At 45.4% G+C, this 15,826-nt stretch overlaps 1 long non-coding RNA gene across 3 annotated transcripts in view; it reads right to left on the bottom strand.

Annotated features, from left to right (window-relative positions):
* The window catches only part of LOC121091984, a 50,581-nt gene extending 36,694 nt beyond the window's left edge, over window positions 1-13,887 (bottom strand). For all 3 annotated transcript variants that reach the window (XR_005829124.1, XR_005829122.1, XR_005829121.1), the window contains exon 1: window positions 13,666-13,887. This is a non-coding gene — a long non-coding RNA (uncharacterized LOC121091984). The remainder of the gene's footprint in view (window positions 1-13,665) is intronic.
* Between the last annotated feature and the right edge of the window lie 1,939 nt (window positions 13,888-15,826).

A 15,826-nucleotide genomic window follows, 5' to 3' on the forward strand; every position in this document is an offset into this window, starting at 1 on the left:
AGAGAGGGAAGACTTACAACAAAACTTCACAATTTCCACAGAAATCGCAGCTTCTTAAACACTAGAGCTCAGCGTGAGGTGTAGCAGCTCCGCAGTCTGCAGGAGCAGAGTCATAAGCAGAAAACACTGACAACCCGGCGTGCCTTCCTCTCTGCCAGTCCCCAGCAAAGCGCAGCCCATGTCCAGCTGTGACTGTGCTGGGAGCTGCACTCAGCAGCGCCTGCTCCTCTGGGTACAAAGCTCATGAATTACTCCAGGGCCTCACTTACATATAGGCTGAGGTCCTGCCTGTAAGGGAAAAGCCATGCTTTCCACTAGCAGTGCTTGGCTAGTGCTAGAGTGCTCCCAAGCTCCCCAAACCACACATCTGGAGTGGGGGTCCCACCTCCGCAGCAGTCCCCAGTGGCAGATTGCACCAGCCTGGCTCTGGGCACCAGCTCTTGTCCCCGTCCCTGGGAGGCTGGGGCAGAGCCTGGCCAGGGATGGGAGGGATGCTGCTAAATGCTGGGATGAATGCACAGAGCTCCTGCAGAGGCTCGCTGGTAACAGTAAAAGGAGTTTGACTTCAGGGCAAGTAGGACAGGGATTTCATCTCCCTGAGGAAATAATTCTGTTTAACTTCTGAACTCTGAGCTAAAGCAGCCCAGGCAGAGATCTGTGGCTCATGCTGGGATGGGAGAGTTTTGGGTGCAGACTCCAGCCAATCTGCAAAGCAAATTTCTGGAAAAACAGTTCATTACACTTTGTCTCAAATTTCCAGTTTGCTGCAATCCATTGGCCTCCTCACTGCTAGTAAGGCTGTGAGTTTTGACATCTCCTTTGCCCAGCAGAAACCCAGTGATTTCATAAGCCAGAAGAGACAACCTTCTTTCTCCCTTTCATCCTACAAACTGAGACTCTGCAAGCTGACAGCAGCAGCTACCAGCACTGCTGGGACTCTTGGTCTGTCTCTGTCTTGTGCCCGTATTTCTGACCAGTGTACCTGCCAGAGACCCAAAATCTTGGACCAAGCATGATCAGTCTGGTCTGGCAGGAGCTGAACATTAGCTCAGTCATTAAGTTGCTCATAGAAATACAGAAAAAACCCACATGAAAACTAGGAAGCTGCAAGGATCTGCTTCTTCAGCTCGGTCTGCTCCTGCAGTCATGTCAAGCTATTCGCAGCAAGCGGAGAGCAGACAGCAGCACCGCTTAATCTAGGGATATATTTAAATGAGTGTTTCCTTGTCCCTCTGCAGGCCAGTCAGCTCTTGTGGTTTCTGTAAACATTACTTACACTGCAAAGAAGTGGCTGTGTCCTCAGCAGCTTTAACTACTTCCATGCCAGCTGCCCTGAGTGGAAACCGCAGCCTGCGCTCCACATCCAGTCCTCAGCAGGAGAGGGTGAAGGTAAGAAACCAGCATATGATGGACATTAGCTCTGCCAATAAGCTCTCAGTCCCACCGGTGATGAAAGGAGGAGGAAAACATAGACTGAGGAGAACATCTATGTAGTCAGGACAATTTTGTCAAGTTTGAGGTGGGGGTTAGTGGCTGGGTTGTACAAGTTGGACTGCAGCTTGAAACAGCTTTCCCTTGATGGCTTTGGTTTTCTGGCTTCAGCTGCTGTTCCTGACCTCCCAGTCTGTTTCTAGCTTCTCAAGACCTGGGGTAAGGTTTGCAGGGGAAGTTCTTACTTTACTACATCATCCCAAATACTTATGCCTGGAGCATGGTCAAGAGCACCTCCCTGACTCTGGGGCAGCTGGAGGCCAATTTCAAGAGCAAGTCATCAGCCATGGTCTCAGGAGAGCCCTGGGAAGGCCGCAGGGTGGACAACAGTTAGGTGGGAAGTAACAGTGACATAGCAAGCTACATCACACAGCTGGTAAATACATTATGAATCGGGAGTAAAATACAAAGCACACATGAATGCAGACCCCACTGCCAATAATTTCCACTCTTGGCTCAATTACCATTGCTCTTCTTGCAGCTGCACACATGCATTCATTAGAGAGCAGTTTGGCTAAACCCATTTTGTCTTGGTTTCATCTCTGCCAGCTGAATCAAAGGTTTCCATGCAAGTAGTGTGCACCATGACACAATCCATGACACTTTCCTAGGGAGCTCTGGATCCCATAAAGCTATAAATTGATTACAGCATGGAAAGACATGCAAGATCCTCATCTTTCTTCAATGGAACAGGGACACAAGTGTTGTCCTCATGAAAGGCTACAGCTCTTTCTTTCAAAGGAAAAACACTGCCCCTGAGCAGAAAGAGTTATGGGTAATGTGATAAACTGGGATCATCAATAAAAACTACCTTTCCTCTGGGATAATTTTCTGGCAGTTATCTGAGCACACACTTCCTACCTTCTTTACTGATGAGAGATGTGGCATGCACAAGGTCATGCAACAGGGTTGCACGTTTCTGATCCCACACATCAGATGTGCCATGTCAGGGGTGGGGGTGGGGGGTGGGGGAGGGGGCAAAAGGGAGGGCACAACAAGGGGCTGTTTTCTGCCCTCAAAGACCAAATGTGGAAGGAAGGTTGTAGCACAACAAGCCATCAAAGTGGCTGTAACCATCAGAGCGCAGATCAGCCTACCCCAAGAGGGGATAGCTAGCAAAAAGCCTAAGCTCAGGGAAGCAATTACTGCTATTTCTCCAGCTTCCAGCCGTTTTCAGCACAAGGATTTCCCAAGACAGATGTGGTTCCTGCGCAGTTAGCAACCCTGTGTGGATCTCTCTTGCATGAACTTGTTTAGTGTTCCTTGGAGCTCACGGCAATTTTTTAGTATCTGTATCCACAGTTTGTCAAGGGGCTGTGGTTGTTCCACAGGCAACAGTCTATCATGGGAAGGTGCACCTCGTTTTGTTTGCTCTGAGTTCTTCCTCGCTTCCTCAGATACCTCCTAGTCTTTGTAGTGGAAAAGACAGTGAAAAGCCTGTTTCAGTCCATCCTGGCAATGCCAATATGTTATAAACACTTAATCATAGAATCATAAAATAATTTGGGTTGCAAAAGACCTTTGAGATCATCAAGTCCATCCATTAACCCAGCACTGCCAAATACATCACTAAAATATGTCACTAATCACCACATCTACGTCTTTTTTTAAATACCTCCAGGGATGGTGCCTCAACCACTTCTCTGGGCAGCCTGTTCTAATGCTTGTCCACCCTTTCAATTATTATTTTTTTCCCAATATCCAATTTAAATTTCCCCTGGTGTAACTTGAGGCTGTTTCCTTTTGACCTATTGCTTGTTACGTGGGACAAGAGACCTACCCCTACCTGCCTACGGCCTCCTTCAGGTAGTTGTAGAGAGTAATAAGGTCTCCCCTCAGCCTCCTTTCCTCCAGGCTCAACACCCCAGTTCCCTCGGCCGCTCCTCGTCAGACTTGTGCTCCAGAACCTTCACCGGCTTCGCTGCTCATCTTTGGACGTGCTCCAGCACCTCAGTATTTTTCTTGTAGTGAGGGGCCCAAAACTGACCGCGCTGCTCGAGGTGCGGCCTCAGCAGTGCCGAGCACAGGGGGACCATCATTCCCTAGCCCTGCTGGCCGCACTATTTCTGACACAGGCCAGGGCGCTCTTGGCCTTCCTGGCCACCTGGCCACACTGCTGGCTCATATGCAGCCGGCCGCTGACCAACACCCCCAGCTCCTTTTCCTCCAGGCAGCTTCCCAGCCGCTCTGCCCCAGGCCTGTAGGGTGGCGTGGGGTTGCTGTGGCCCGAGTGCAGGGCCTGGCACTGAGCCTTGTTGAACCTCATGGAATTGGCTTTGGACATCAACCCAGCCTGTCCACACCCCCCTGCAGAGCCTTTCTGTCTTCAGGCAGATGAACGCTCCTGCCCAGCTTGGTGTCACCTGCAGACTTACTGAGGGAGCACTCAAGGCCCTCGTCCAGATCGTCCATAAGGATATTAAACAGAACTGGCCCCAGCACTGAGCCCTGGGGAACACCAGTTGTGGCTGGCCACCAGCAGAAGGTGAGTCCATTCATCACCACTCTTTGGCCTCAGCCACCCAGCCAGCTTTTTACCCAGTGTAGAGTACACCCATCCAAGCCATGAGCATCCAGTTTCTCCAGGAGAGTTCTGTGGAAGACAGAGTTAAAGGCTTTACTAATGTTCAGGTAGACAACAACCACAGCCTTTCTGTCATCCACTGGTTGGGTCATCTTGTCACAGAAAGAGATCAGGTTCATCAAACAGGACCTGCCTTTCATAAACCCATGCTAGATGGGCCTGCCCCCAGGGGCAGCCTGCATGGCACACACGACACTTACAAGGTTTATGGTTCAAGCTCTTACTTCTCCCAGTAAGTCTTCCAAAGCAGACATCTTACAATGCACATCTAACAGAGTTAGAAGACATAATTGTCCTGACACTGATAAACACATTTGTAACTCTAATCCTAGTTGCTCCGTGACCTGTATGGTATTTCATCATAGGAAGGCTTGCTGGTTTAGAGTTCCCTCAGGTAAAACCATGCCAAGCTTCTGGTGAATTACTGTCAGCTCATGTTATGTCCTTCCCAAAGGAACTTCTCCATTGCCAGCAATAAATCTCAAATAATGGAAGAATTCAGTCAAAATCTTGGTACATGTACCCCTGAGAAACCAGGCTGTCTGCAACCATTCCAAACAGAAAATTCCAGAATTGCCCAGGCAGGTTTGTAGCAAACCTTGGCCTTGACACTCAGATATCAGGACTAGCTGGGACCCATGGATTTAGACACATAAAACCCCTCCAGGTTACAAACCATTAAATCCAGAGCAAAGTGAGTCCCCATAGACAGCTGCAGCATTTGGTGCATGGTAAGTGACCCCCCAACACTATTTCCACACAAGCTGGCATGAGCTGCAGGACACCCCACAAGCAAGACTGACCTCACATGTGCTTGGCTCTGTAACAGTTTATCTGTGGGTGTAGAAAACAAAAAGTGATGCAGGAAAAAGTCCATTCAGGATTCTTTCTATACACATCAGAAATCATATATAAACACATCTATAGAGTTCTTTTTTGCAAGCAAGGCAAGAAATCTTCCAAAAGTCAGCTGCTGGAAACGGCAAGAACGTGCCAGAGAATGGTTCTTTTCCTAATTCAGACCCGGTCTTTTGGGTTCTTTAAGTGGCCACAGGGTCCACTGTTCTCATGATGCTATCATGAGTCCTGCTTAGCAGGATTATCTTGATTCCCAGGATGGATGCTCACTTGGACCGTTTTTTTCCTGAACAAAATTCAGCTATAAAGTCAAGGTGTCCGGATGCAGACTTGGAGATGTTCTTGAAACCTTGGCTGTAAAAGTGTTCTGGAAAGTGAACTTACCAGAGGAAAAAAGGATGACCCTACAAAATCACTGAGCTTTAAATATTAAAGGATCATTATGCAATGCTATTAGCTTCCAGTGAATAAAATCATGTTACTTCTTAGGACAGATCCAAGCCCACAGTTTTATATTGTGTGTTCACAGCCACAGGAATTGTCCCAGCCACAATGGCAAAGATTTAAAATGTAAATTAATGTGTCTATCAAGCTTATCCGGCATTATCCTAATTAGCGATAAGCATTTTCAAGGAGACGTTTTACACATAAGAGTTTCAACCAACCCTGGTTAGAGAGCAGGAGGGAATTAAACACCAGGAAAGCATATTGGTAGATGAATGCTGAAATGGTCCTGCAAGGATGCCCATGCTAAGTGTTCACAGGTGTGCAAATCAGGGTTTGTTTCTTCTTGGCTTTCTGCCCCTTCCTAAAATGGTACATTTCATCTCTGGTCTTTCCTAGAAAATACTGTACTGCTCCCAGGGACTTTCACTGGCCAATATCCAAGTTACCTGTTGTTCTTCCTTTATCCCCTGCCTTCTCATCCGTTTTCCAAGACTACAGACAGCCTATTGCAAGGAAATCTTATTCTTCCTAACTGTTTGGAGAGCAGCTACTCTCAAGGTCACTTTTGTATATAAATCACAGATATCATCACATTAGCACCACTATTCAGGCATTCAAAAGCAAATCTAAACAGGAGAGCTCATCAATTTAGCTGTCTTATGGCTAAACTTCAGCATTATGCATGGCTTCCTTTCCTTACTGATTACAGTAGAGTAGATTCATTATTATTATTTTTAATTTGGTTATATACAACTGCATGGTGTCTTTTAATTGCCTTTTTTTTCCAATTGAGCCACCAAGGGATGTAAGCAAATTATATGGCTTAACAATTCCGCCTGCTGCAGACAGACTTGTGTGGCCAGTGTACCAAAGACACTGTGAAAACATTACCTTTTACTGGAAATGTAAACTCAATAAACCCCCAGGAGAGCAATAAAAATGCAGTAGCCAGCAGATTTAACAAGGACATGCTCAGTGCACAGTGTAATCTTATTATGTCCTTAATGCCCAGTGGAATTACAGGAATTTGATTTAGCAACATCAGATTTCAGTTTCTCAAATTATACTGACTGCTTATAAATTAAGACTGTGATTTGGGATAATTGCTTTTCATTTGCATTGGCAAAGCCCATATATTATATTTATTCTCACTACTCTGTTTATATTTTTGAAGTGTCACGGAGCATTGGCTTTGGGACTTAAACTGGGGAGCTGTCTTTTGCCTCGACACTCATGTTACTTCCCCATTAAATCTGGGTAAATGCTCTACCCTAGTAATCTTTATATGCTTGAAAGGTCTATTTTATGATTTTCCAAATCTGACTGAACACAGTGAAAGATGAGTGAATTTCTGGCAAAGGACTCTGTCATCCTCTCCATCAATCTGTTCTGGGACAGCACCATTGGAAAACCAGTGATCTGTAGAGGTGCAACAAAGAAATAAGTGCAACAGTGGCCTCACAACCATACCAACATTATACTCGGGAGTGTTTTCCCTTCACACAACCCTCTTTTGGGCTCTGCCACTGCAGTGTATAAATGAACTGGAGAGAATGAGCCAGTGAGTGATTAATTACCTCTGGGGAGGGGAGCTGTGATGTCAGCAAGGCTACCACTGAACTAGCAGGTAGCGGTAATGCTTGCAGGGCTATGAAGCTGATCAATGAATGGCTATTGAACTGCATGTGGACATTATGAGCACTTGAGCTTTGGGGCAAACCATTTCATCTCAAGATAAATGAATGAAATAATTAAATCTAACATAATGAGCAAAGGGCACAGAGATACCTCTGGAAAAAGACAGGAAATACCTCTGCTGCTGACTTTGGCTTCCATGTCCAAGACATCTGTATAATCTTAAATAACCATCTCTATGCAAACCACAGTGTACAGTAGCATTACTTGATTTACTGAGGATCATCCAGACTGGCTCATACAGCCGTAATTCCCCAGGATATTGGCATATCCTGGGCTGGAAAACCTTTACTGCTCCAAAGTCATTAATAGATCATAATGAGTTGATTAAAAAATTAACAAGGTAACAATTCAATTAAGTATTGTACCATTGAGCAATAAATGTAGCTGCAATTGGCAAGCACATCAACAGACTGCTGAGCAAGAAGCACTCCTGTTTACTTCCTGCACGACATGTGAATCCAATGGCTCTCACCCAAGGCTGAGGGGAAAAAAAGTTTCATTTAAACATTTTATGATGGCCATGGATATTTGCTGCAAAATGCAAATATCAGCCTTGTTTTGATGAAGCAGAACTGAAGCAGCAAGCCCTTTAGCCTGTGATCAAGGCATTAGGTGGCAGGTCAGCTGTAGATAACTGAGAGACAGCTACAGAATTTCCCTGACTCCAGACTCATTTGGAAATGTAACTCATTCCTGTGTGAAGTGACAATGAAGTCCTCTAACATTTTCCCAGGCTTCAATCCATACTTGCCAACAAAACAGCAAAAAAATTGAACACTATGCCAGTATCTGCTGGGGTGAGGCTGCTGCCCAGTCTTTCCTGCAGTGCTGGAAGCCTTTTTCTCAGATGAGTAAGAGGTTTGGACACCATTTCTGCAGCCCTGAGCTCCTCCAGGGGTACTGCAAGATATCTCTACTGGTGGTTAACAATAGCCCCAGGGCCATCACAAAGGCCATGCTGGGATCAGCCCATGCCATCCTCACCAACCCTGAGGCCCTGCAGAGGCAGGACGACTGTCTGCTTGGCCACAAAAGGTTCCCCGTGGCTATGCAGAGCCCCAGTGTCCCGGTAAAGCCCTGGAGAGCCTAACAAGATGTGTTCAGAGAAATATCTGCTCTGCAGCTGGTCTTTCAGAGAGCACAGAAGCGTTCACCCAAGATCAGCAAGAGAGAAACCCAAAATGCCATGTTACTGCTCAGTGCTTCCTGGCAGCTGAAACCAGGGAGACCTGTTATAGCCCTTTTTCCATTTCTCCAGCTCTGATTCCCAGAAGGATTGTGTTCAGAGCTGTGTTTCTGGCACTATTTTGCATACAATTTTAATCTGTCCCATCTGCACTTTGGGAGATGCAGTTCCGTTGCCTTTCCCAACACAATGACAGATTTATGTGTCAGTTCTGCACAACTGTGCTGCACTGTGCTGTTAACCTTCATTAAGATGTTTTAATAATTGAATAAATGATGTACCAGACATGCGGTTTAATCTCAGAGTGTGATGAAACAGAGGACAATAACATTAACTGCAGCCTTCGAATAAATACCACTAAGCAGGTATCACACAAAACCACCTGCCCTTGACATTAAAAAACACTCAGCCACACTGAGAGGGGAATACAATACATGATACATTACATCTTATCTGCATGTTAATACCATTAAATAAGCATGGTTAATGCTTTAATAATCTGCCAGGTAATACTGTGGGCTCTGCATCTGAGCCAACCCATGAAGGAGAAGGAAACTCTCTCATCTATTTCCCCAAACAAGATGAAATACCATGGGCCACCCTTGCCAAAGAGGGATTTTTTTTGTGCGCTGACATAGAGAGGGTTCAGGAGGAGCCAGTTCTGTCATCAGCGATACTTCAAAGGGTGATATCGATTAGGGAAGGAGGACCAATGCACAGAGATGCTTGTTTGTCACTGTGGAGGGAGGATAAGGGATCCCAGGGGATGTGAAGATGTGTTGGGGAAGCGTGTAAGAAATGAGGGATGGACAAAGGGTCCTTTCCCAGGGTCTCTGTGAATCTTATAGACCTACCTGCTGCTGAGTAGGTGGCCATCTCCCAAACCCCTGTTTGTACCTGAACCCCATGATGGCCACATGGTTCTGTCTCCCATAAATGTGTATCCAGTTTAAACCCATTTACAATCTTTGGCCTCTATAGTTTCAGGGTGCAGCAAGTGCCCCTCCTGATGCATCCTGTAAAGAAATACTTCCTTGTGCTTTTGCACCTCCCTGACGTCCTCCTGGACACCTGCTGACCTATCCTTCAGGAGCAATGGTGCATAGGTGAGAGCTGTACTCCACACCCTGCATGACTTCACAGATCGCCATCACATACCTTTCCCAAGCTTTCACTGTCTGGTAGTTTGTACCAGATCTTATACTTTTAATCAGTGAGCCTGAATCAACCAAAAGCATTCAGAGCCTCCTTGCTTACCCAGGTCCAAACCTAGGGAAAGCTGGGTAAAAAAGACACTTTGTACCAGGGTGGGTTTGTTTGGATTCACACAGTGACCAGCAGGACAAGGACATTCAGCTTGCCAGAACTCACAGGTTAGGCTGGAGATTAATTTCCCAGCTTTTAATTTATCCGTCTCGCTCAGTTCAGTGTTTCCCATTCTTTAAATAAGTATTTTTTTTCCTCGCTGTTATAATTTTTTTGTTGTAATAAACCAGCTTCAAAGATCAAAAGCTCTTGGGGGGTCTTTCGGCACCTTCAAGGAATTAAAAAAAGAGCTGGGTTAGAGCCCTGCTTCCAAGTAGACTCGCATGCACACATGTTTCCAACTGATGCTTTCATTTTGAAAGCAAGCAAGGAAATCAACTTGAAAGTCAACAATTTTTTAATTTTCTTCTATGGGACAAAAAACTCTAATGAGGAATTTTTGTTGGAAGATTTGAGAAGGCAAAATCCAGAGCCGAAGTCCAGGTATCATGCTTTCCTCATTTGCATTTACACCTGCTAGCAATCAAACTGGAATTTGCTGGTATCTAACGCTTCCTGATCCCAGTCAATTTACTGTAAAAGAAATTCCAGATGTAGGCACTAAACTGATTCTTTAACTGCTCTTGTTGGCAGCAAAGTTTGGGGACCATTTCTGTTTATTTTCCCACTGCTAGGACTACCAGTCCTGTGAAGGAAATCTGCAAAAGCCAGCAGAAACCAGTTGTAGGATTGAGTTGTAGAGAAAAAAAAAATATCGGGAAGAAAATGCTGATACCATTGAAATCCACATCAAAACTTCCACTGAGTTTAATAAGGGCATGTTTAGGCCCCATGCCTAGTTCTGCTGGCACAGAAGCATTATCAGTAAAATGCTAAAGACCCTCAATGGGACCCGATTTCAGCAAGAAATGAATATGCAAGGATCCCCATTCTAGCTCTAATTTTGGGTACTGCAACATGTGATCTCAATCCAAACTGGGAAAGAGAAATCTAAAAGTACAAAAGCCATTTGGCTCCATGTTTAGAAAGATGCTGGCATGGCTGAAGCAGAGATTTAAACTGAGCTGTGCTTACCCAAAGGATTTTTCTTCATTTTACAAGCCCCAGCAGATTTTCTGCTGGGACAGAATTGCTTTCTGCATAGTTTTGGGGCAACATGGAAAGCCACAGCCCCACCAGTTTTTCTGTTACCAGCACAGAGAAGGGCCAGTCCCAGTTCAGCTTTAGCTCCCATAGGGTGCTTTTTAGTGCACTTAGGCTGCATTTTATGCCCTCCCATACCGTTCCTTCACCTCCTTATTTATCATTTAGGAATGTGACCCCCTGCTCTCCTGGCTTTCTCCTGCATCCAGGGCAGAGACAGCCAAGCTGGGCACATGTGGCATCAAAGGTAGTGGATGAAGGCTGATGCAGGAGGTGAAGTGTGTGCTACAGGATGTTAGACGATGGAAGAGGACTGCTGTCTCCAGCCACATCTTGCTCCGCTCATCTGGGAAAAGCCAGCAAGCCACTCCGGCAGGAAAGCAGCCTCTCTGCTATCTCTGAGAGGGTCTCCAGTGTCATGGTGGGGTGAAACAAGGAAAACAAACCACTCACCCGCCCTGTCTCCAGGGGGGTTAAATGTGAAGTGTAGATTAAACAAACTATGTAACCAATGTCTTACATTCCCATTAATGGAAATTTTAGATACAATCAGGAAGGACTAAGCACAGGCATCACATTTCCCCCTCTGGCACTGTCCCTCTCTCTCACACCCACCCTCATGCGCCACACACACTCACATGTACACAAACACTCAACCTCTCTCCTCCTGGCATGCTCCTCTGTGTATTTATAGGTGCGATGTGCTCACCAAATGGTGATCCACTGCACCACAACAATGGCAATGCAATGGTGAGATACAGGCAACAGTGAAGCAAAGTGGTCCAATTGGCCTGAGATTGTCAAGGCTTATAAAAATAATCCAGGGCTGAGCATTTTATAACAGATTTGAAGGTTAAAATCTAGGTGAGAACAGGTCCTCCACATTGGCATCTAGTTCTGCAAGCTACTGCCTCCCTGAGCTTCCCCACTGCCCTCTGTGAGCCCCTGCTGCAACCCCTTCACCCCATTCCTCTCTTGGACCAGCCTTTGTCTTCCAAAAAGCCTCTCCAAAAAGCTTTGCAATTCTAAGCCTAATTGTTTTATCGGAGCAAAGCTTGAACCACAATTTTAAAGTGGAGAAGGCTAGGCAGAAGAGAAGTTAAAACACAGGGGTCTGCAGACCTCCCACCACACCATACCCGATGGTTGAAGCCTTGCAGGGTGTCCTGGCTCCCGCTGTGCCTCACTCCACCTGGGCAGGAAAGAGCCACCCACACACATGCTGGGAACAAGCAGAATTAAACAAATACCATCTGCCACTGCTGCCATCAACCAGAGCACTGAAAAAGGTGCACTGCACTGCAAACACTGATAGAGCTGGCGGAATGTCAAGAGGGTTAGCAAGGCGACACCATGTTCATGAGCTCTAATCTCATTACGATTATGGCAGGCAGTTGAAAAGCTTTTATTGGGGCAGAAAAGCTGCAGTTCCCCATAAATAAGTCTTTCCAGACATGCAGATTTTCTGTATTTTAACTTTTGGAGCTGCAGTTCCCACTGAAGGTAATTTGCTTTAGCAACGGCATTTTTAGGGAGAAAATCTGAATGAAGCTGATTTAGTCAAGTCTGTGAATAAGCTGGGGGCCAAAATACTTTATTTAGCTCATGACAGAAATTAGCAAAATTGTACATTTCCACAGATGAGTGGGCAGGCTACAATGGCAACCTCATCTGTCATTTCCTAATTCCCAAGCATTTGAAGAAACTGCAACCTCTGTCTTGCTCGGTATTACAAATACAAGAGGTGCAGGACTTGGATGGATGAGGTATGACATCAAGAGCAGCTCAGACATCTAGTAACTACCCAGCCCTAATGTCCTCAAGAAGAAAGGACCAGATCCTCTGAAGACAAAGGATCCCAGACAACTCATAGAAGAGCAGCAGCGGTTATTGCTGGTTGTTTATCTGGAGCCCCAGTTCCCAACCAGATTCCCAAAGCCAGGCTCAGGTAACTCACATCTGCTGAAAAACAAAATGTCCTTAAAAATCCAGAAGAATCCCTTTGTTTTACAGGAGGACAAACATACAAAGACGCACATTAACAATGTCAAAGTGCAAACATTATTGAAATTAGCAGAAACATGGGAAGGGTGTTCTGGTCCCATGAATCCATGGACCCCTGGTAGTGCGACCTTCACAGCTGTTCCTAAACTTCTCCAGCATGCCAAGGGTCTCCTTGGAACAGCTGGGAAGCACAAAATGTTCATTCCTCACCCACTGAGACTACACACAGGGCACCTAGTGAAAAACATCATCCACTCTGCCCTCTGGCAGGCTGCTCCCATGGTCATGAAGTACATTGGGTAAAGCACTTCTATTTAGTTTTCAGCCCCCCCATTATGGTTGCTGCTCCCATTCACTTTAATTGACTTTTTTGCCCAGCTGAGAAGATGTGATATATGGCCTGCTACGTGCTCTGCTGCTTTTGAATCAAAGCATTTAGCAGGACCATCCTCCAGCTCAACTGGACTTCGCAGGTTTCCATTTTCACCACAAACACACCCAAGCACAAAAACATCATTCCCCGTGCCTGCCTCTTTCTAGCTGCCAAAGCAGAGGGGAAGGCAAGATTAAAGAATCCAGCAGCTCCTTTTAATCATCTGATACTGCATTTCCTAAGGCTTCAGTGGTGCTGTCACACGTCAGTAGCAGATCTGTTCAGCTGGGGTTACAGGAAGGTGGTTGTTTTCAGGATACAAGGGCCCTTCTGCTTTCCAGCCAAATAGCTACAACTAACAAAAACACTGCTGCTAAACCATGTGTTAGCAACACATTCCTGATAGAATCCAACCAGATTTATTGTTGGCAGAACGAAGATTTCAGCAAGGCACAATATGATTTTTTCAAAAGACCACACCTAATTAGCTGCATTCAAAGTAACGTTCATTAGTCCTTTTTCCATGGCAGAAACTAAACAAACATGCACATTGAGCAAGCAGAATTGAGAATTTTTTCCCTGATGGCCTTCTCTATCCCAGAGGCTGGGTTTTACCTTTTCTTATGAATGAGATGACTTTTCGCAGACTGTAGCAATCCTTTTTGACTTCCCATCTTCACCAAAAGCTCTCCATGCAGAAACTCTTTACCATTTCCTAAGGGAGCATTTCCCTGTATCAACATGCAAATGCTGAGATCACAAACCCTGTATTCAATACGCGTACTTCAATAAACAGAATACAGAAGAAAAGCATCCCCTGCATCCTACCTCTCTCAGTAGCTGTCCTGCTACATTGGGGTTAGTCCCTTGTAGGGAAGGGCTATTTAGTTAATTGACCTGCTTGTAATCTGCAGGGATAATCCTTTTCTTGCTAGGGGCCTGTATCTCACCCAAGCACAGCCTCTCTCCAGCAAATCCTATGTTGCAGCTTGGTAGGAAATGCTACATCTGGGTGCTTTTGTCACTTCACAAGAAGCATCAGCTTTCAGAGATGATTTATTTAGTCCCAGATAACAAACAGACACCCCATTGCTAACATCTCTAACAACATATTCACCCTCCAGTGAGTTACTGAGAAAACACTTGTAGATCATCACTTCTGTCTAAATTTCCTCATTTGGTAGCTCCATTGACCCTTCTCCTAAGAAGCCCCTGTGGCTCTTTAAAATGTTAATTAATCTGAGATGGCTTATTTTAAACATCAAACCACCATTTATTCTTTCTTCTTATTCACCTATGAATAGGAGAAAGGTATGCTCCCCACAGGTAAACGGAGAAGACTTCCTGAGCATGGCACCTGACAGACATGTGTCTCTCCCATCCCTTCACTCAGCTGTATTTTGTACCGAGGTGCTGGCACATGATCTGGATGCTCAGCTCCTGGACTGAGCAACCCCATGAGCAGGCAAGCCCTGACGTTGGCTGCAGGGAAAGCTGAGGGGATCCAAGAGCCCTCATGGTACCGATTTCCATCGATGGAGGTCCTATGGGATGCAAACATAGCAATGTAATTGCTGTTATCCTGATGCAATGCAGATGTCTGTAACCATTTGGGATGCTGATTGCTGTGACTCAGTGCAAGGTCCTCAGCCAGCTGATAGCATCATAGCACAACGAGGATAATAATTTCTGATTGCTGCAAGGTACTGCAACAAAAGCTGTCTCAGGGCTCCTGTTCCATTTTAGCATCTGCTCCATGCAGCATTACTCATCATCTACAGAGACCTCTTAGTCTATTAAGTGAGGAAGTTGAAGACTTAGTCTTTTCTAATCACTGTACCACCAGTGTGGCTGGAGGAATGAATACTCAGCCCAGCTCCCCTGTCCCCACCCAGCCTGTTCTTCCCTCCTCATGCTGAATACATTAACTCTACCAGAAAATATTTGCACGCATCAAATTTGGTTGTGACTGGAATCCAAGCCCCTAAAAGAGAAAAAGACAAATATACATTAAACAATAGAGACAACTGACTGTTCTGCAGCTTGGAGGCATGTAGCATTACCTCATTAAAACTTAATCATCAAATAAATTAATTATATATGGTAACAATAGGAACTAAACCTGGTCTGTGTTTTTAAGGCATCCTAATTGAAACCAGACCTGGGCTTGCACTTCCTTTGTGGTCCAGGTGGACACTCGTTGTCCTATGAACATAACGATGGTGCTACAAAGGCTTTTCCTCAGCCCTGCAGCCCCTGTTCAAGATCACAAAAGCTCGCTCAGTTTGAGAGCTTTCTTCCTCTTGTTATACAACGCAGGGAGAGGAAGCAGGGGTTGTTATTGCTGCAGTGAGCTTGGGCTTTTGATAATATTAAACTGTTTAGGTTGGATGTGAAACCTGACTTTGTTGAGAACCATATGGTACTTAAATGATGTTGCTGCCTTGCAGTCTGCAGAGTGGAAAACAGGGCCAGATTCCACAATATCTTCAAATTACCATAGCTGTGAATTTAATGAAGAAGGAAGCAAGATTAAAGAAATTCTGTCTTTGGTGGCAAAGGTATAACTGAGCACAGCAATACCCAAAGGGGAGAGAAGAGGCTACTGCAATAAATTACAGAGTGAGCTTAGGTGTGGATTTAGCTGTGAGCATTAAGAAAAAAGGATACTTTGACGAACTCAGAGCCCACAGGCATTAAGCTGAGACTCTCACAGGCTAGGGGGAACATCATCACCATAAATCTTCTTTGATAATTTATAACGATCATGATAATT

Source organism: Falco naumanni, chromosome 7 (genome assembly GCF_017639655.2).
Source record: "Falco naumanni isolate bFalNau1 chromosome 7, bFalNau1.pat, whole genome shotgun sequence".
Lineage (NCBI taxonomy): Eukaryota > Metazoa > Chordata > Aves > Falconiformes > Falconidae > Falco > Falco naumanni.